The 19,060-nt window shown below is 46.2% G+C and overlaps 1 protein-coding gene across 1 annotated transcript in view; it reads right to left on the bottom strand.

Annotated features, from left to right (window-relative positions):
* The window catches only part of HTRA3 (HtrA serine peptidase 3), a 403,425-nt gene that overhangs the window by 195,998 nt on the left and 188,367 nt on the right, over nucleotides 1-19,060 (bottom strand). The gene's annotated exons all lie outside the window — the stretch shown is intronic.

The following is a 19,060-nucleotide window of genomic DNA, read 5'->3' as shown; positions in this document are numbered from 1 at the left end:
AAACAGGGGCATTATCACTGGACCACACTGTTAGTGGGCTTCGAAGGTCGTCCACCGCTCTGTGGGAATACGCCGAGAGGAACGGCCTCAAAATGAATCTGGAAAAAACAAAGGCAATGAGATTTACCAACAAGAACACCACTCGTGTACAGCTCAGAGTTGGTTCAGATACCATTGCCTATTCTCTTCTTTACCGCTATCTAGGTATAGAATTTGAGAGTATCGGCGACTATGAACTCTGCAAGCAGTCACGCATTGTAAAGGCATCCCAACTGACTGCACTGTTCTATAGATTCACACTAAATCAGGGGGGATTCACCATATGGGGCACAAGACATCTGTACATGAAGGTATTATCCCCTATGATCACCTATGGTCTTGAAGCCCTCCTCAACTCTGACCTGAAATGGCTCCAGGTGATTGAGGGGAAATTTCGGCGCGCTATTCTGGGCCTACCACCGGGAATCCCTATGGCAATATTAAGACTGGAATTGGGGCTGACCTCATTGAAAGCGATAGTACTAAAAAAGCGAGCCCTACTCTATTTGAGAATGAGGGATGAGACTAAAAATGGGCTACTCAAGGCGGTTTATCTAGAGATCTCGAAGGATAAATCCCCGTGCCCTTTGAAGGAGCAAATGTCTAAATTCCTGACGACCATTGGGTGGCAAATAAGGGAGGGCAATGTAACTGTAGAAATGCAAAGGGCTCTGGTGAAACGCTTAGAGCTCTGGGACTGGCTGGAGAATTACGCTCATCTCCAGAAGCTGAAAAGCTATCAGTTTGTCCAGTATAGACTGTATAACTATAAAAATCTGCAGAGCTATCTCAATTTATGCCCGGATAGGAGACTTAGACGATTCATATTACTTCTAAGGCTAGAACAACTACCTACTTTAATGATAACAGGCAGAAGAGACATGATCCCCCCAGAATTACGGCTTTGCCGGTTATGTAAAGGAGTGAATCAGCTAGAAACGGCCAGACATGTATTGACTGAATGTCACAAAATGTTAAGTACCATAAACCTTGGCTTGGGTCAGCTTGTGCATAACCAAGGTTACATTAAAGAGGAGCTATTTTGGCATCACTGTATTAACTCCAACAGTATAAGACTCATGATGGCACTGTACAATGTTTGGCTGAAGGTGGAAATAAGACTTAATATAACATATAGGAGGATATAAAGAGGAGTTGATGTATAGCCATCGCTGAAATCCATGAGGGGCTGTTGGCTAATACAGGCCACTATTTATACAGGAATTGTAACAACACTAAAATTAGATTGATATTCCATCTGAAATTTTTATTGGAGAATATACGGTAGGATGTGGTTAGACCTGGTTCTTGAACTATTGTAAATGTGAACTTAAAAATGAAGCTGTTTTATATGGTTTTTAGGAAATGTATATTTAGAGAATTTAATGTATTGTCTTTCGTGGTAATTTCTTATGCAACGTTTTTGTTAATTACTGATGATTCTCTCATTATTATTTTGTTCCTAATTAGGTATATTTTATGTGTAAAGTTTCATTGTAAACTAAGTCACAATAAATTATATATATATAAAAAAAAACAGGGGCATTATCACATGGCAATCCTGCCGTCGGAATCTCCTCATAGTGGAAGGTCGCCATCTTCTCCCTGCCAGGACCTCAGGTAAGTACTGCACAGTGGCCTGCAAGCCCTTCCCACCACCCCCTTTTCCACATATTTTTCCCCTTCCCATCCCGCCCTACTTACATGACATGCAATGATATGATATGAAAGGTTATTTATAATGCGCTTAATACCCAGAGGTTTCTAAGCGCGGTTCCCGGGATCAAACCTGTGTTGCTCCGTGTCGTCTTGTTTCCAAGGCTAATACATTGCCCCTGTGCTATCCTCCCATGGCCTGGTCCCTCACCGACGGCGGGAACCACAATGTTCCCGGCACGTCTCCACAGCCTCATCAATGACCATCATGGAAAGGGAGAAGGGACTACGTAGTCCCTTCTCTGGATCCATGGTGGCCATCTTTTAAAAAAATGTTTAATAAACCAACTATTAGTATTCAGTACACATGGCGAATACTAATAGCAATATTACCCTTGCGGGGGGGGCGTTACCCGGCCTGGTAATACCACAGGCTAATGGTAAAGCCCTCGCTTTGCTCAGGCTTTTACCTGGCCCGGGGCATTACCTGACCCAGTAATGCTCCCTGCTTGGGTAATATTGCTTATGTAATTTGTCACTTTCCTAACACAAAGAACTCTTTCACCTGACTTCAACACAATGCTTTTCTGCATAACACTGCTTACATAGGGGCCACTAAGTCAGAAGGAGGTGGGGTAGCTATTGTGTCAGTACAAGTCCAAAAAGTAGAGTTGCGGACAGGGGCCGGTTGTGACTGGGACTCAAAATTGTCACTGGCAACACAAAACATTCTTTTGTATTTGTATTTGTTTATTATTTATATAGCGCCTTACGCCAAGGCACTGTACAGGTCCAATTTACAGTACAATTAAAATGTGACCATCATAATAGAAAATTAAGAACAAAACTTCACATCGATGAAGGAGAGAAGGTTAAGATTGTAGTAAGGGGTTTTTCAAAGCAGTATGAAAAGCAGAGTAGGAATCAACAGAACGAAGAGAGAGAGAAAGAGCATACCAATTAAAAGGAGCAAGCAAGGAAAAAGAACAAAAGCGTGATTGCGCACAAGGCAGACGAGGAACTGATAACTGACTAAGAGATTGTGAATGAAGAAAGTGGGGAGGAACATAAAGACACAAGAGATGCAAGATCGATTGGTGCAAGGCCACGAAAAGATTTAAATACCATACAGAGAAAGTTACATTTATGTCATAAGTGAAAATATAACCACCCTAAAGATAACGAGGAGGAAATAGGGTCAAGAGGGGAAAACAAATAGAGAAGATAAATTGAAGAGTTAAAGATAGAATTCAGAGGGGCGAAACGAGAGACAAGAAGACCAAAGAGTAAAGTAGAGCAGTAAAATACCCTTGAGAAAATGAGCGATGATATCAAAGGTTTAGTGGCAGCAGGGGAAGAAAGGACCTAACCTTACGAATGTTTAACAGGTGAAATTGCCAAGGACAACCAGAAACAGAAATATGATTAGAAAAGGATAGGTCATAATCAAGATAGAATTCAAGATTGCAAGCAGTAAAATAAATGGGGAGAAGTGAGGGGGGAAGAAGACAGAAAAGGAAGGGAAATGGGAGGGAATAGAAGAGGCTGGAAAGAAAAGAGCTTCAGTTTTAGAAGCATTGCGAACCAAAAAGTGATTAGACATCCATGTTTGAAAGAGAGATTTGATAAATCTGGAGGCACAGACAGCGTGAGTAAGCAGAATATGATAAATTATTAAGTAATACCATAGCGAACAACAGGCACCAAGCCCGGCCCAGCTCAACTGATAACTGGTTGCAGGACCCTGTTGGATTCTGAAACCACATTGGAACAATTACAGAATTACACAAGATGACAAACAGAACTCATCTTCCTCCTTATAATAAATCACACAACAAACTTAATCACAATAAAAGTCTTGAAACCTGATCTGCACTTTCCTGATCCTTCCTTTGGCGATCCTTCCTTTGGCTTGGCTACCTTTTCCAGTTTCACCATCACGCACATACCCCTCCTCACCAACACTCTTCAAGTCACCATCCAACGTAACATCCTCTTCCTGTTCCACCTCAACACTTGTCCCTACACTGCTCAAAACGAACCTCCCCTTCAAACACCACCACGCTCAACGATCACCACACCACCACGCACAGCTGTAATTCTCTTGGGATCCAGAAATTTACTCTCTAAGCATTTAGGTCCAAATCCTTTTTTTATCAGATCCACTTCTCCTACCACTCCTGCGCCTTAACTTTAGACATCATCAAAAACACGCTTGTATTGACACTGAACCTTCTCTATCAAATTTATAATCTACTTGTGGTCAACATCAACGTACCCAGACAACACCATCCAACCTGGACACAACTTGGTGGTGGCTGACACCCTTTTAGTGACACAAATGGTGACACCGTGGGGACGCAATGAGGCGTGGTGCAATAGCTCCACATCATCTACTTTAGAACCTCCATCCAAGACAGCCCAGCCCTCATGGCCAACAGAATGCCCCCATTCAAAAATCTATTGGCTCATTCCCCCAACCCATTTGCCCTGTGGTGATACAGAGCCGTACTTGTGTGACCTATCCCAAAACGCGATCAAATGCTTTCATTTTTTCAGAACAGAACTGGACACTATTATCTGTAACTATCGCTGAAGGTAACCCTTCCCTGAAAAACTCATCCTCGAAGAACGTCAACAGTTCCACCGTGGTACTCTCTCTCAAGGCTCACCTTTGCAACCACTTTGAATGATAGTTAATCAACACTACCACAAATTTGAACACATCGCCCAACCCTTGGATGGGGCCTATTAAATCCACATCTACTTTTTTCCAAGGCTCAATCGGTGCCTGGACTGGCAAGAGAGAAGTTTCTCTCACCACCTTACTATTATCACACGCTGCACACTCTCTGCATGTTCTCACCTTCCTGTCCACCTCACTGTCCATGGCCGGCCACCAGAACATTTGCCTCATCAAACTTTTTTTTCCACTTATACCTGAATGGCCCTGATGGGCAATATTTATAAGCTTGCTTCTAACCCCTTCTGGAGGAATTACCTTGGCACCTCTTCTAAGCCTACTCCCATCCTCCGACAAACACAATTCACCCTTAACCTTGTGAAAACGAACAAACTTCCTTTCAAACTCCCCAACAAGATTTCATCATGCTGCACCTCACTCACGGCAAACACCAGTATGTTATCTTGAAACACTATCACATTTGCCATGCCCTCCAACAATTTCTCCATCACATGTTGAAATACAGTGGCAGCTGATGCCAACCCAAAAGGCATTTGCAGGTATTTAAAGGTTCCTTCTGGTGTGATAAAATCTGTAACATCCTGTCTCTCCTTGGATAAAGGCACTTGGTGATATGCCGCTGATAGGTCAATGACAGGGAACCAACTGGACTATCCCAAAAGGGCTAAGGCCTCCGATATGATTGGCAAAGGGTGTCTTTCCACCAAAATGTTTTTGTTGAAGTCTCTGAGATCAACACATAGTCTCTACTTGCTGTTGCTCTTCGCCACCAAAACCACAGGGGACAACCATTCGGTCCGTTGGACCTGCTCTATCACGCCACTTCGTAGAAGGTTACTTAACTCTTCGTGTAGTTGCTGCCTCATTTTATACAGAATAGGACTTACTTTGTGAACTACAGGACAAGCTTTAGATTTTAGCTTAATCACATGTTCAAAGTCTCTCAATTTCCCAAGACTGAAAATACGTCCAGAAATTCCACAGCCCATTTATCGTTCACCTCAGCTATGGAAATGGGTGTCAGTGCACTAGCCTAAATCCTTACACCCAGGCTCCTTTGTTCCTCCCATCCTAGTAGAGAAGTGCCTTTCTTTGCCACCAGAATGTTGGCCAGACATTCTCTACCCTTGAACTCACATGTCCTTGGAATCTCCCCACCAGGTCTCTCACACTCTCCCTATAACCACATGACTGTACTTGAGCCAGAGATAGAACCCTCACATTCTTATGTAAAGTACGTTTGAGGGTGTCTTCTGACACAATTGTCCAAGGTGTTGCAGAATCCACCTTCATCGACAATTTGTGCCCATCTATTAAGAAATCATCCATTGTGCCACTTGTCGCCTTGGACAGCGCAGAGATTTCAAAAATGTGTCGTGGTTTTCCCTCCTGACTGGAGATAATTGATGAATCTGGTGTTGAAGAACCTGGCTGATCACCATTGCTCTCTCTCTGCTCCAGCATGTTGATAGTTGCTTCCTTGCACATATGTGCGAAGTAACCATTCCGCCTGCACCTAGAACACTCTGCACTTCTAGCAGGGCAGGATACACTGCTTGCTGCATGGCTGGACTTCCCACATTTGAGGCACTTATGACCCCACCATTCTTTCTTTGTCCCAGTTGGTCTTCTTCTTTGAGCTATTGCACATACTTCTTGTCCCCCTTGTTTGTCTATCCTCATCTCCTTCATGAACTGGGTGGTTTGCTCAATCCCTCTCGTAAGCTCCACCGCTTGCTCCAAGGACATGTCCTTTGCTTGGAACTTCTCTAGGACCTTAAGATTATTTGTGCACCTGACTAATTGATCCCAGATTAAAGAGTTTGTTAAATCCTAAAAGTCACAAGTATGACTCAGTATCCTCAGTGTGGCCACACAAGTCTCAACAGACTCTGTAGATTCCTGGCTCCTCTGGAAAAATGTATGTCTTTCAAATGTGACATTTTTGTTTGGGCTCATAATTTTCTTTGATTCTTTTGATAGCCACAGAAAACTCATCAAGGTCTCATGCCCCCTCCTCCAGCAGGTTTGGAAGGCCATCAAATTCACAGCGCCCCTCCTAACCCAAATTGTGAAGTACAAGAGCTTTTATCCTTGATGGGCTGTACCTATCTCCACCTATAGCCACCAGGTAGGTCTCAGCCATTCTCCTCCACTTCTCCCACCTAATTGGTGGGGGCAGTGCCTTAAGTGGCACTACAAATCGAGCCGGGGCCCATCGAGGGGGCGTGGCCTAACAACGGGGTCTTGATGGGCCGTTAGGCCACGCCCCCTTTACGAGCCCCAGCTCAATAGGCTACTGGCACCCCTGCCAGGCAGCCTTTTGTAGAGATTAGCACCCTCTCCCCTATGGGGGAGAGGGTGCTGATCTCTGCATTTATTTTGTATAGGCTTGCCTGGCAGGGGACAGCGCCTCGCCTATTCAGCCTTAATGGTGACGCTGCCCCTCGCCAGCTGGGGAGGGGCAGCGTCACCATTAAGGCTGAAAGGGTGAGGCCACTGGAAGCAGAGGCCTTTTTCCTAAAGACTGAAACTCCCGCGAATCCGTGGGAGCTTCAGTATTTAGAAAGCAAGGCCTCTGCTTCCAGCGGCCTCACGTTTCTCCATAATGGTGGCGCCGGCCCACGTGCATCCCTTGATTAAAGGGATGCCTCGCAGGTGCGGCGCCACCATTATAGCTGAAAGGCATTTTTTTCTGAAGCCTGAAGCTCTCGCACACGAGCGAGAGCTTCAGGCTGTAGAAAAAAATGCCCTTTCGTGTAGTGGCCGGGGCTGCCCGGGGAGATTAGTGGGCCCCGGCAGGGCCCTGCCTCAAAACGAAATTTCGGAGTCTGCCGGGGCCCAGCCCCGGCAGGCCCCGGCCCACTTAAAGCCCTGGGTGGGGGTACCAGGTTCTGCCAGAAACAGAGAGAGAGGTGGAATGGCTGTTGCCATGATCAGCTCTGTAATATGTGCCCTTATGAAGTGCCATGTTCAAGCTCCTTGGCAATAGTGAGGGTGTGGGGCTTGGAATAATGTCCTGTACTGTAATTCAGCTTTTTATTCATAGCATAGTGTGTAGCTGGGCCTTTGATACTTATTAGGGTGTCTTTTCCAATCCTTTAATGTCCTTTGTACACCTCAGGCTCCGTACTGAGCCTTTGGTCGGGTTGAGCGAGTAGTGCTGGCTTTGTTTACTGTATCCTGGCAATGCAGGCCTTCCTTCTTCCAGACGTTCCCTTGATACGTTGCGTAGTGTAGCAATGCATCACAATGGCAGGGAACTCGTGAGTGGATGCGCACGCCCCGTGTGCGTGTTTTGGAGTCTATGTACGTTGGGGATCACACATGCGTACCTGTCGCACAAATTGGGGAATGCTGGGATCCGCCGCCCTCCTAGCTCAGCGCGACCCCTCTGACTTGGGTTTCCTTCACCAGTGGCTGCGGTGCCTGTCACTTCTTAACTGCTCTGCATGGTTCTCTTACACCAGTGATTAGCCCAGCAAGCTCGGTGTGGCCTCAGGACAGCCAGCCACTGCTCCTACTCTCATTCTCTGTCCTGAATATCCTCATCGCCACTGATAAATCTGGAGGCACAGACGGTGTGAGTAAGCAGAATATGATAATTTATTAAATAAAACCGGAGCGAGCAACAGGCACCCAGCCCGACCGAGCTCAACTGATAACTGGTTCCAGAACCCTGTTGGATTCTGGAACCACATTGGAACAAATACAGAACTACGCAAGATGACAAACACAACAAGATTCGAATGAATAGTAGGAGTAAAAGAAGAAAATGACATCAAGAGTTGGGTATCATCAGCATAAACCACCCTCTTCTCATAAGGTCCCTCGCAGCTGCATAATAACAACCATATGACCCACTGCCTAAATTGTATTGACCAACCGCATAAGCTGTAATGATAACCTTGCTTGTTCCTATCTGTATTATGCCTCTTACTTATACCATGTCTGTAACTAAGCTCATGCAAGTAACAGCACCTCAATGCACCTGGGCTGCTTGCGCGCTATACAAATTTAAATAAATAAATACAATTGATGAGATAACCCAAAAGAGGAAATGATCGAGGCAAGAGGGGAAGTATAGAGAGAAAAAACAAAAGGATCAAGAACAGAACCCTGAAGGACACTGTGAGAAAGAGGAGCAGGCTCAGACCAAGTTCCATCGCATGTGACCAAGTAGGTGCACTTGGTTAAATAAGACTGAAACCAAGATAGTACAGATGCAGAAAAACCAAAGGAAGGAAGAGACTGAAGGAGTAACAGATGATCCACTTTGTCAAAAGCAGCAGAAAGATCTAAAAGAATAAGGATAGAAGAGTGTTTAGAGTAACGGACTGAAAGCAGTGAATCACAGACAGAAAGAAGAGCTGTTTCTGTTGAATTGAGAGGGAGAACCCCAGATTGGAAACAAAGAAGAAGGATCAGTAGGGGATGTGGTAGGATGAGCCAGAGAAAGGAGCATAGAATTATCAGAATTATAATCCAGAGAGAACGAAGATATAGTACTAGATGAAGAAGAGGAGGAGGATAGATTAGAGGAAGAAGAAGAAGTAACAGTAATAGCTGCATGTAAAGTACCAACCTTAGAAGTAAAGTAGGTAGAAAATGTAGACGCAATCAGAATGGACTGAAGAGAATGGTCAAGGGAATGGGGAGAAAGAAGGCGTGAAAGCGTTTGAAAGAGATGAGAAGATTGAGCTTGCAAAAGACCAGAGAAATATGAACGCTTAGAAGAAAGAAGAGAATAATCGTTAAGAGTGTGATAAGTATAGAACTGTGTTTGCTCAGCATCAGAACGAGACTTACACCAACGCCTCTCGAGACAACGAAGAGTAAATCACATAGAGTGAAGCTGGGGTGAGCCAGGGTTAGGGGGCTTCCACGAAGGGGAAAATGGGGAGGAAGGATATAGATCATTAAGAGAGGAAGAAAGTGAAGAAAAAAGACTGAAGCAGCCTCGTCAATAGGTAGGGCCAGGAATGCACAGTGAGAAGGAAGACAAGAAATACAGGAAGACAAAAATAAAGGTACCATGTTCACAACGAGAATAAGAAGTGGGAATAGAGGAGGATGAAGACATTTCTGAAATAGGAGAAAAATAGAAAAGAAAAGCAGATGCTGATCAGACAAGTAGACTGGGTAAGCAGGAACTAAAGAAGTAGACAGAGATCAAATACAAATGAGATCCACACACGAAACAGGAATATGAGAGAGAGGAGTGAGAAGAGGTAAGAGATGGTAAGAATAAAGAATAGCTAAGAGTGGTACAGAAGCATGAGTAGAAGATAAATGAAGATTAAAATCACCAAGCAGTATAAAAGAATTAGGAGAGGGTTAAACAGCATTAATTAGAGTGTCAAAGTAGTAAGAGGACGAGGAGGACGATAGATTAAATAAAAAGTAATCGAGGAGGACTTAGTAATGGTACAGAGAGAAGATTTTAAAGAAGGAAAAGGAGGGAGTAAAGCTAAGAGGCCTGAAGAGTAGAGGAGGATGACCGGTAAAGAATATTGGTGCCTCCTCCACAACCAGAAGGGCGAGGTGTGTGTGTAAATGCAGTGTCAGAAGTGAAGAGTGAAGCAGGAATAGCAGTATTATTTTAGTATAGTCAGGTGTCCACACAACACAAAAAATGCAAGTTGAAGCAGAGAAACATATCAAGAATAGAGTGAGACTTCTTATTAGTACCCGGCGAGGGTTGTGTGGTGGCATCCCAGCCAATGGGGCTGCTCAGGACGTGGGCGTTACCAGACGGTAATACCACCTCCCTGAGCCTCCTCAGGGCTGGCGGCTGCCATCTCCTCCGAGGAATGAGGTAAGTCTTCTAACCCCTCCCACCTCCCCACACTTACCTGATTTTCTAAAGTGAAAGCCCTGGAAAAACGTCTGTCTCCAGCGCATCTGCTACCGATTTGCTTCAGGCCACCATGGAAAGGAAGAAGGGAGTACTGTTCCCTTTTTCCTTTTTTGAATGGGCGCCCTGGAAAGTGAGTCCATTCTCCCTTTCCATGGCAGCCATTTTGTTTGTTTCCTTTTTTATGGTTTTTCAATGGCCGCCATGGAGAGGGAAAACAGACCTTGTTTTCCCTTCCCCGGCATCCATTTTTTGAACCTTTTTTTTTCTGTTCTGAAACCGCATAGCGTTTCGGTACAGAAAAATATGCTTTGAGTACGCCGGTCTTACGGGCCTGGGTACTAATAGCAATAAGCCCCTCTTAGGGGGGGGCATTACAACTTCAGTTAGTGCTTCGGAGCCTTCGTTAAGGCCTGAGCGAAGCGAGGGCCTGTAACTATGGGCCCCGGGCATTACCTGAAGTGGTAATGCCCACCTGCTTGGGGCTTATTGCTTAAATAGCATTCCAATGAGCTATGTTCATACAAGAAAGATTGGAAACAGTAGATGGGTAAATAAGATTATCATGATTACAAGAAGACATGGAAGGAAGATGACTCTGAAAGGTTGAATGTAAGGGAATAGGACCAACCATAGTGATCGAGGTTAAAGTAGAACAAGTATCAGAATAAGCGGGAAATTATATTGACAGCACTGGAATAGAATATGACAAAATAATACCAGCTAATGGGAGAGCATGGCGTGCTGTAGGCGAGGCATTCAGCCGAGATGGACAAATGTAACCAGGACAGGCAAAAAGCATTATAGTAGAAGTAGTACCATATAAATAGAATACAGTATAGACAGTGTCCATCAGCGAACAGCAGCAGACAGCTGCACCCGGCCTTTGCCTGACTTTGCCTGGGCTTTGCCCACGGACTGTTGTTATCTGGTGTTATCAAAGTCTGCGGCCAATGGGTGGGCCCATAAAGGGAAGTGGCCTAAATTCAAATCTCACGCCACAAAGCACACAGAACGTCCAGAGAACCCAGAGGAGCAAGCAGTCAGATGGCGGATCGTCGCAAGGACTGCAGTTCTTGAAGCTGACACATCTTCACAACCAGGGGCAGCTTGACATCACGGGCGGCAGGGCTGCTGCAGATGGAAGTGACATAGTAAGGCTGCACACAGTCAGCCTAGGCAGCGGGCAGCTGCACTCAGACTTTGCAGGGGGTTCGCACAGGTTCTGGTGTTATCAAAGTCTGCATCCGATGGGAGGGCCAAAAAAGGAGCATGGCCTACATTCAAATCTGGCGCCAGAAAGCACACAGAGACACTGTCCAGAGAACCCAGAGGAGCAGGCAGTGTGGCAGTTCCTGCCAGGGACTGCAGTTCTTGAAGCTGACACGGCTTCATAACCAGAGGCAGCTTGACATCACGGGCGGCAGGGCTGCTGCACATGGAAGTGGCAGGGTAAGGTTGCACACAGTCAGTAAAGGCAGCAGAAAGCTGCACCCATACTTTGCCTGACTTCGCCTGACTTTTGGAAACGCTTGTGGAAGTGGTGCATTTAAAAAAAGCACAATGGTACAGTATCGTTCTTGGAACCCAGAGAACGGATTTACACAGGGGCCCGTGGTATTACACCTTTGACTTCTGGGCTAGTTCTAGCCTACACGCAGGAGGGGCCAGGGCACCTAAAGTGGGCCTGGAAATGTTTTCAAAGTGGTCCCACATTACAGGGTGGGAGCAAGCCCTGCCCCTCTAAATAGGGTTTGGGTGGGGTTTCTCCTTGAAGAACATAAGGAAGAAATGGGTCCAAATAATGGAAATGTAAAGTACACTTGTTTCTATTTAGGGATGAAAATGTAGCTAGACAGAGAAAAAGTGACGTATAACAGACTGGAAGAGTTATAAGAAATGTATTCCTTAATTCAAAGGCATATGGGGGTTATGGTATGATATGGCATTTATAACGCGCCTATACACAAGTGTTTCGAGGCCCGACATGGCAAGGGAGGGGGAACAGAGGGAGAACACACAACGATCCTACTAGGCCAGGTGGCATTCAGATGTGCAAGTGCAGGGGAAGGGGAAAGGGGAAAGTGCCGAGTGGGTGGGCGGTGGGGACGGTGCTGTACATGGGATAAATAGAATAATAAAACAATAAGAGCAGTACTGCCAGTTGGTGGCAAGTGCGAGGGTAAGACATCAGATGTCAGTGCTGGTGGGGGACTGTAGGGATACAGAAAAAGGTCCTCAAGTGTGGGGGTTGCCAGGGAGGCAGTGCAGGTGTGCAACTGGAGGGGGAGGGGACCTGGGCCCGATATCAGGGGTGGCCAGGTAACCAGTGCAGTTTTAGCCAGGAGTTCAGCAGGGGAGAGGGGGAGAGAAAGCAGAGGGAGGCCCCAGCCGGAGAAAGAGAGCAAGAGAAGCAGAGAACAGCACACAGAACCAAGGTACAGAGGCCCCAGGTGCAGAGCCACCAGGAAATCTCCAGAGTTCCCTGAAGGTTGAACCCAGGTTGAACTTAGTTCATCCTCTTCTCCGTTGCTGTCAGCCCTCTACTCCCCCCCCGTCTGTTGTGCACTCTGAGGCCCACATGCGTGTAGTGCGTTATACAAATTAAAATAAATACATAAATACGGCCAGTCCACCGAAGCCTGTATGAAGGACTGCTTCTCCTCTGTAGCCTTAATTATCCCAACACACAGATCTTGAGCGTGGCTGAATAACCCAGCCCAGATGAATGGGGCGCAACTTCCTCCCCACAGAGGTAGGTGAAACACGTTTTATTCTTGGGAGTAGCACTTTCTTGTTGCATTCGAAGAGTTATATTTCACACAGCATTACCAGGAAAGAAGAAACAAATGACTACATGCCTTTCTGCTTTTTGTGCCGCATTTTGTAAAATTCGTGCAAAACCTTTGCCTCATATTACATTCTAGAAGAAGGTTGCGGCGTGTCTAATGCCATGTCACGGTATATTTCACTCACAGGCTCACCAACCTCTGAATGCTTTGTGTCTTACGGTCTAGAAACCCGAGGGAAATACCACCTGGTTATAGCAGTGCTGTCCAACTTCACTCGGAGTCCCCTAACGCTACATCAAGTTTCATATGTAACCTAATGGCGTCCTGGCCTGATCAGCGCATGCCACAATCCCAGGCATCACTCTCCTCTGTTGATGCGTTTTCAAGGATAAGTGAAAAGCCATTTATTCCACACGTGTCTTCATTGGACACATTGGCAATCATTCTGTAACTAAACACAATTCAATTGACACCAATTTGGGTTCAGCAGTTTCCATCTTCTCCCAAACAACAGTGGGATTACCACATGCACTGACTGAAAACAAAACAAAGATTACACTTATTCTCAGAATTTGCATATCATCGTTTATTGTTAGACTTAAGAAATAAATGCTTTGAGTGCATGCACTGACTATAGTTATGCATTAGCCATGAATGACTCGCACTTTGTTTAGGGTGAGGAAAGGATGCTTCTGCCTCCCGCATTGCTGGAAAGGATGCTGCTCCCATATTGCTGGAAAGGATATTGCTGGAAAGGATGCTGCTGCCGTATTCCTGGAAAGGATGCTGCTCCCATATTGCTGGAAAGGATATTGCTGGAAAGGATGCTGCTCCCGTATTGCTGGAAATGATGTCACATGCTCACCAGAGGCGGTAATCGGACCAGCAGCAGTATACCTGATAATGTGTAGGTCGGGGGCTGCCAGCTCAGAGCTGTAGGATTAGCACTCCCCTCTTCCTTCTACCTAGATTTAAGAACACTTCAGAACCACTCTGGACAATAATCAACAAAAATGGATTGATATGGTATGATATGGCATTTATAACGTGCTTATACACAAGTGTTTTAAGGAAAGACAAGGCAAGGGAGGGGGAACAGAAGGAAGACAGAGACAACGATCTTAGTAGGCCAGGTGACATAGAGATTACGCAAGTCCAGGGGATGTAGGTGGGGAAAAGTGTGAGGGGAAAAAGGGAAGGGGGCAATGCAGTACATGGGATCAACAGTAAAATAAATGAAATAAATAAAAAGTGCGGCCAGCTGGTGACAAGTGCAAGGGTAAGTGCAGACATCAAGTGTCAAGTGCTGGTAGGGGACTATAGGGGTACAGAAACAGCCCCCGAGTGCAAGGGTTGCCAGAGGAACAGTGCAGGTGTGCAACTGGCGGGGAGGGGACCTGGGCCCGAGATCAGAAGGTAGCCAGGTGACTAGTGCAGTTTCATTTTCAGCCAGGTGGTCAGCAGGGGCGAGGAAGAGAGAAAGCAGAAGCAAATAGGAAGGTCTTGTGGTGCTTCCGGAACCACAGATGTACTCCTCAAGTTTCAGAGGCAAGGAGGCTGTTCCAGAGGGAGGCCACAGCCGAAGAAAGATCTACCACCAACTCGTTGCTTGGAGAAGCGAATGACCCTGAGGGAGTTGGAGGCAGATGAGCAAAGAGCTTGAGAAGGAAGATATTTACGCAGAGGGAGTTGAAGTTATTGAGGCTTCAGGCCCCAGAAGGCCTTGTGGACAATGCAGAGGGTTTTGAACTCAATCCTCGCAACCACTGGGAGTCAGTGAAGAGATTTCAGTCCTGGAGAGATACAATCCCTGGGCTTGAGGCCTAGGACAAGTCTCACAGTTCTGTTTTGGATGAGTTGTAGAGGGCAGAGAGTAGAGGCAGGCAGATTTAGAAAGAGGTTGTTGCAGTAATCCAGCCTAGAGAGAACCAGAGCTCTGCAGACAGTGAATTTCTGGGAGAATGAGAGGAAAGGAAGACTACCTCTCAGTAAGTGCAGTTGGTAGTGTGACTTCTTAGAGACGTCAGAGATGTGAGGAGAGAAGTAAAATGAGGAGTCGAAGATGACCCTGAGGTTTTTAGCCTCACAGGTGGGAGCAGGAAAAGTGCAAGAGAGGCTGGCCAGAGAGTGTTTGGAAAGGAGGGAGCATGTGTGCCGATGAGGAGAATCTCAGACTAAGGATATCCTGGGTGTTCTCCAGAGTTAAGTGGTCTGGTTCTTCCAAAAGCATCAAGGCCCACATTGACACCCTGCTCCTGCCCTGGCCAATTTCTGCAACCTCACCTCTGCCTCAGGAGCCTTCCCCACCCCTCTGAAGTACTCTCTTGGTAACCCTCTCCTCAAGAAACCCACAGCTGAACCTTCTCGCCCAGTTAACTATCGCCCGATCTCCATCACTGTTTTCTTGTACAAACTCCTGGGAAAGCTGCCCATCTCATAGCTTAACCTTCACACAGATTCTGTTGGTTGTCTCCATGACCATCAGTCGGGCTTTAGAGCTGCCGGAAGCACAGAAACTGCTCTCCTGAACATCTGTGAAGACCTGCTCTCCAACCTTGACTCTAACATCCCTTCTGTCCTCATCCTACTTGATCTCTCTTCTGCCTTCGACACGGTCAACCATACCATCCTGCTCAATCTGGCTGGCTGACGTCCTTCCTCTCTGATCAATCCTCCCAGGTCCAGCTTGGGTCCTTCCTTTCCTCTATCTCTCTCTCTCTACCTGCAGTTTTCCTTAGGGGTCTAACCTCCCACCCTGATTTTTCAATTAATACCTGGCAACTCTCGCTCATCGCATTGCTGCTCTCTGCTCCAACTTTCAGTGCTATGCGGATGACAATCAACTCATTTTCAGGCTTCTCTTGGCCACCTATTCTCCTTCTCATCTCGGATTGTCTGTCTGCTATTCAGGAGTGATGTGCCGGCAACGATCTCTGCCTTAATGCCAGCAAGACGGAGATTCTCCTCATCGGCACACCTTCACCCACCTTTCCTGTAACTCTCTGGCTGGCTTCCCTTGGCCATCCTCCTACCCCACACCTGCGAGGCTAAGAACCTTGCGATCATCTTCGACTCAATGCTTTCCTTTTCTGCCCACATCTCTGATGTCTCTAAAAAGTCAAACTTTCAACTGCACCTCCTCAGAGGTATTCTGCCTTTCCACTCCTTCCCCGAGAAGCTCACTGTCTCTTGAGCCCTGGTTCTCTCTAGGCTGGACTACTGCAACAGCCTCTTTCTAAATCTACCTGCTTCTACTCTCTGCCCTTTGCAACTCATCCAGAACAGGACTGCGAGAGTTGTCCTTGGCCTTAAGCCCTGGGATCCTATCTCTCCAGCCCTGAAATCTCTTCTTTGGCTTCCAGTGGCTGCAAGCATTACATTCAAGACTGTTTGCATTGTCCACAAGGCTTTCTGGGGCCTGGGTCCAAAATACCTTCAAGTCTCCCTCCGCAAATACCTTCCCTCTCGAGCTCTTCACTCCACAACCTCCCTCAGGGTCCGTCGTTTCTCAAAGAAACAAGCTGGGGTAGATCTCTGTCTTCAGCTGGGGCCTCCCTCTGGAACAGCCTCCCTGCCACTCTGAAACTTGAGGAAAACCATCTCTGGTTCCGGAAGCACCTCAATACCTTCCTCTTTGTTTCTGCCTTCTCTCCTCTCCCCTGCTGATCTGTTTAGTTTGGCATCATGCACCTGGTTACTCTCTGATTTCGGGCCCAGGTACTTGCCCACCCTGCCACGCACCCGCACTGCCTCCTGACAACCCTTGCACTTGGGTCTGTATCTCTAACCTTACAGTCCCCCCTTTTTCCTGAACTTATCAGACAACCCCTGTCTGTGACTTAAATCTAGCACTTTTTTTTATCCTTTGCTCAGCACTTTCCACTTCTCCCTTCCCCCTGCAATTTCCCCATTCCCTCTCCCCTGCACTTGTGCGTTCTCAATGCCACTGGGCCTAGTAAGATCGCTGTTTTGTTCTCCTTTGTTCCACTTCCTTGCCTCGTTGTGCTCTGAAACACTTGTGTATGAGCGTGATACAAATAAAATATCATATATCATATCATGCATTGTCTTTCTAATTCATAAGGCAGCAAGCTAAGGTGATCAATTGTCTGCTGCAAAAAAGCCCTAATAAAAACGATTAGGCGTTATCCCCCGTTGCCCCACCTCTTCCACCATCTCCCACATTTCAGCTCCTGTGTGGCTTCTGCCCTGAAACCCTAGTATGCATAACATTGCCTGATAACAAACTGCATATATCTGCTTCCACCTTGAATTGTTCTGGTACCCTTTGTGACTGTTAGAGGAAGGAAAGGCCACACAGTGTTCTGTGATGGCCCATTAGGCGATGTTCCCAGGCACTGGTCCACATGCCCATGGTGAAGTGGACTTTCTGTCCCATGTAATGCTGTTGTAGCCATGCCACTGTACAATTCTGGTACTGTTTTGCAAGAGAAAAGACAGAGGCCAGGAACTTCGCAGTGGTGATTTACTTTTCCCATAAGGCACTAGATTCCAGAGTTTTCACAAAAAGAGTAGGGCAAGAGGTATATTGACAATATCAAAGCAAGATTATCATCAAGCAGGGGCTTTCTACATAGGAATTGTGATATATTTGTCCATGCTCAAATGCTGCCACAACACTGGCCTGACGCAAAAGCGGACCACTGCTATGCACTGCTGTGGCTACAGATTGGTGTCCAACTTCCAAAACGAACAGAGCTAAAGTATTTCCAGGGGTAACTGAGTGGACTAGTGAAATCATTATGCTTTTCTGATGGTCTGGCAATGGATGCTCCACAGATCGTTTGACATTTTCCCATATGAATAGTGTCATCACATTTGGGGGCACATAGACATGGACCCACATTGTTCCTTGCGTTCCCATGGTACACAGCGTTCTGACAGATTTTGCAAGTGGCTAGATATGATTGCCCTTTATTATATGTGAAGTATTACCACATATTTCGTTGATGACTAGCACACTAGTTGGACTCATGGGGGCACAATTGTTGCTTGGTGGTGGTACTCTGGACTCCATGCAATGATGTGATGCGCTTTCTGTTTTCAAAAGAAAGGCTGTTTCTCCAAGAGACTTTACGTAGTTGGGAGGCTAGTTTCAATGAATAGTACATGCCCTCCATCTGTGGAGTCATTTTTCTATTCGTCTTCCACCCCCTCCCTCTCCTCAATATCACTGATTTTCAGCAGCAAAGCACATTGCTATACTCTGGTGGATCATAATCGTTGTAACCATCATCATCCATCTTGCAATTATCATTATACCTGCTGTATTATTGGATGAAGGCTGCAAAGATAGAGATACCTGTGATTTTCAAATTTCTCCTACTGTTCAATTACTTTATGTGTTGCTCTTTTCTGATCTCCATTCTATAGGATATGCACCGTCCCACTTCTGCTTCTGAGATAATGGACAGAACTGAATCTGCAAATTCCTGCGGTTGTTGTTCTTTTTTGTGTTGCATTTCCTTGGAATGCTGCATGTACCCCAGAGTCACTTGGGACAGTGGGGTAAGGAATGTGATTTGCTGATATCTTCAATTGATCTTGTGCAATTTTGACTTTCCCAGTTCTCACCATAATTGCAGCGACAGGAGTGAAAAGACCATGAGCAGGAGGATTCCCCCCTTCCTGTGGGTATTATGGCTCTTTTTGGCGCTGACATGTTGCTCCAAATTTGCTGTGCACTCATTGTCAGGTGTTTTACCTGCCTCCCTGAATCTATGTTGGGCCCTACCAGCAGAATCAGGTGTGTGTGTTTCTCCCACAAGCTGCCCATAGCGATTCCCAGCTGCTCCCACTCTTTCTCGCAGGTGTCACTTGATGGCAAGTGTCTCGTCTACTTGCTTCAATAGATGGTCACTGTCTGGTTTGTCACCCACCTGTCCTGGTCTTTGGTTCGCCCTCCCAGCAAAATAGGTGAGTGTGTCTCATATATTTCTGTCTCCTTCCACAACTCCTTTCAGGTGTTAACCAACGACACATGTCTCGTCA

Source organism: Ambystoma mexicanum, chromosome 6q (genome assembly GCF_040938575.1).
Source record: "Ambystoma mexicanum isolate Mex_15411 chromosome 6q, UKY_AmexF1_1, whole genome shotgun sequence".
Taxonomy (NCBI): domain Eukaryota; kingdom Metazoa; phylum Chordata; class Amphibia; order Caudata; family Ambystomatidae; genus Ambystoma; species Ambystoma mexicanum.
This window is presented reverse-complemented; position numbering and strand designations above follow the sequence as displayed.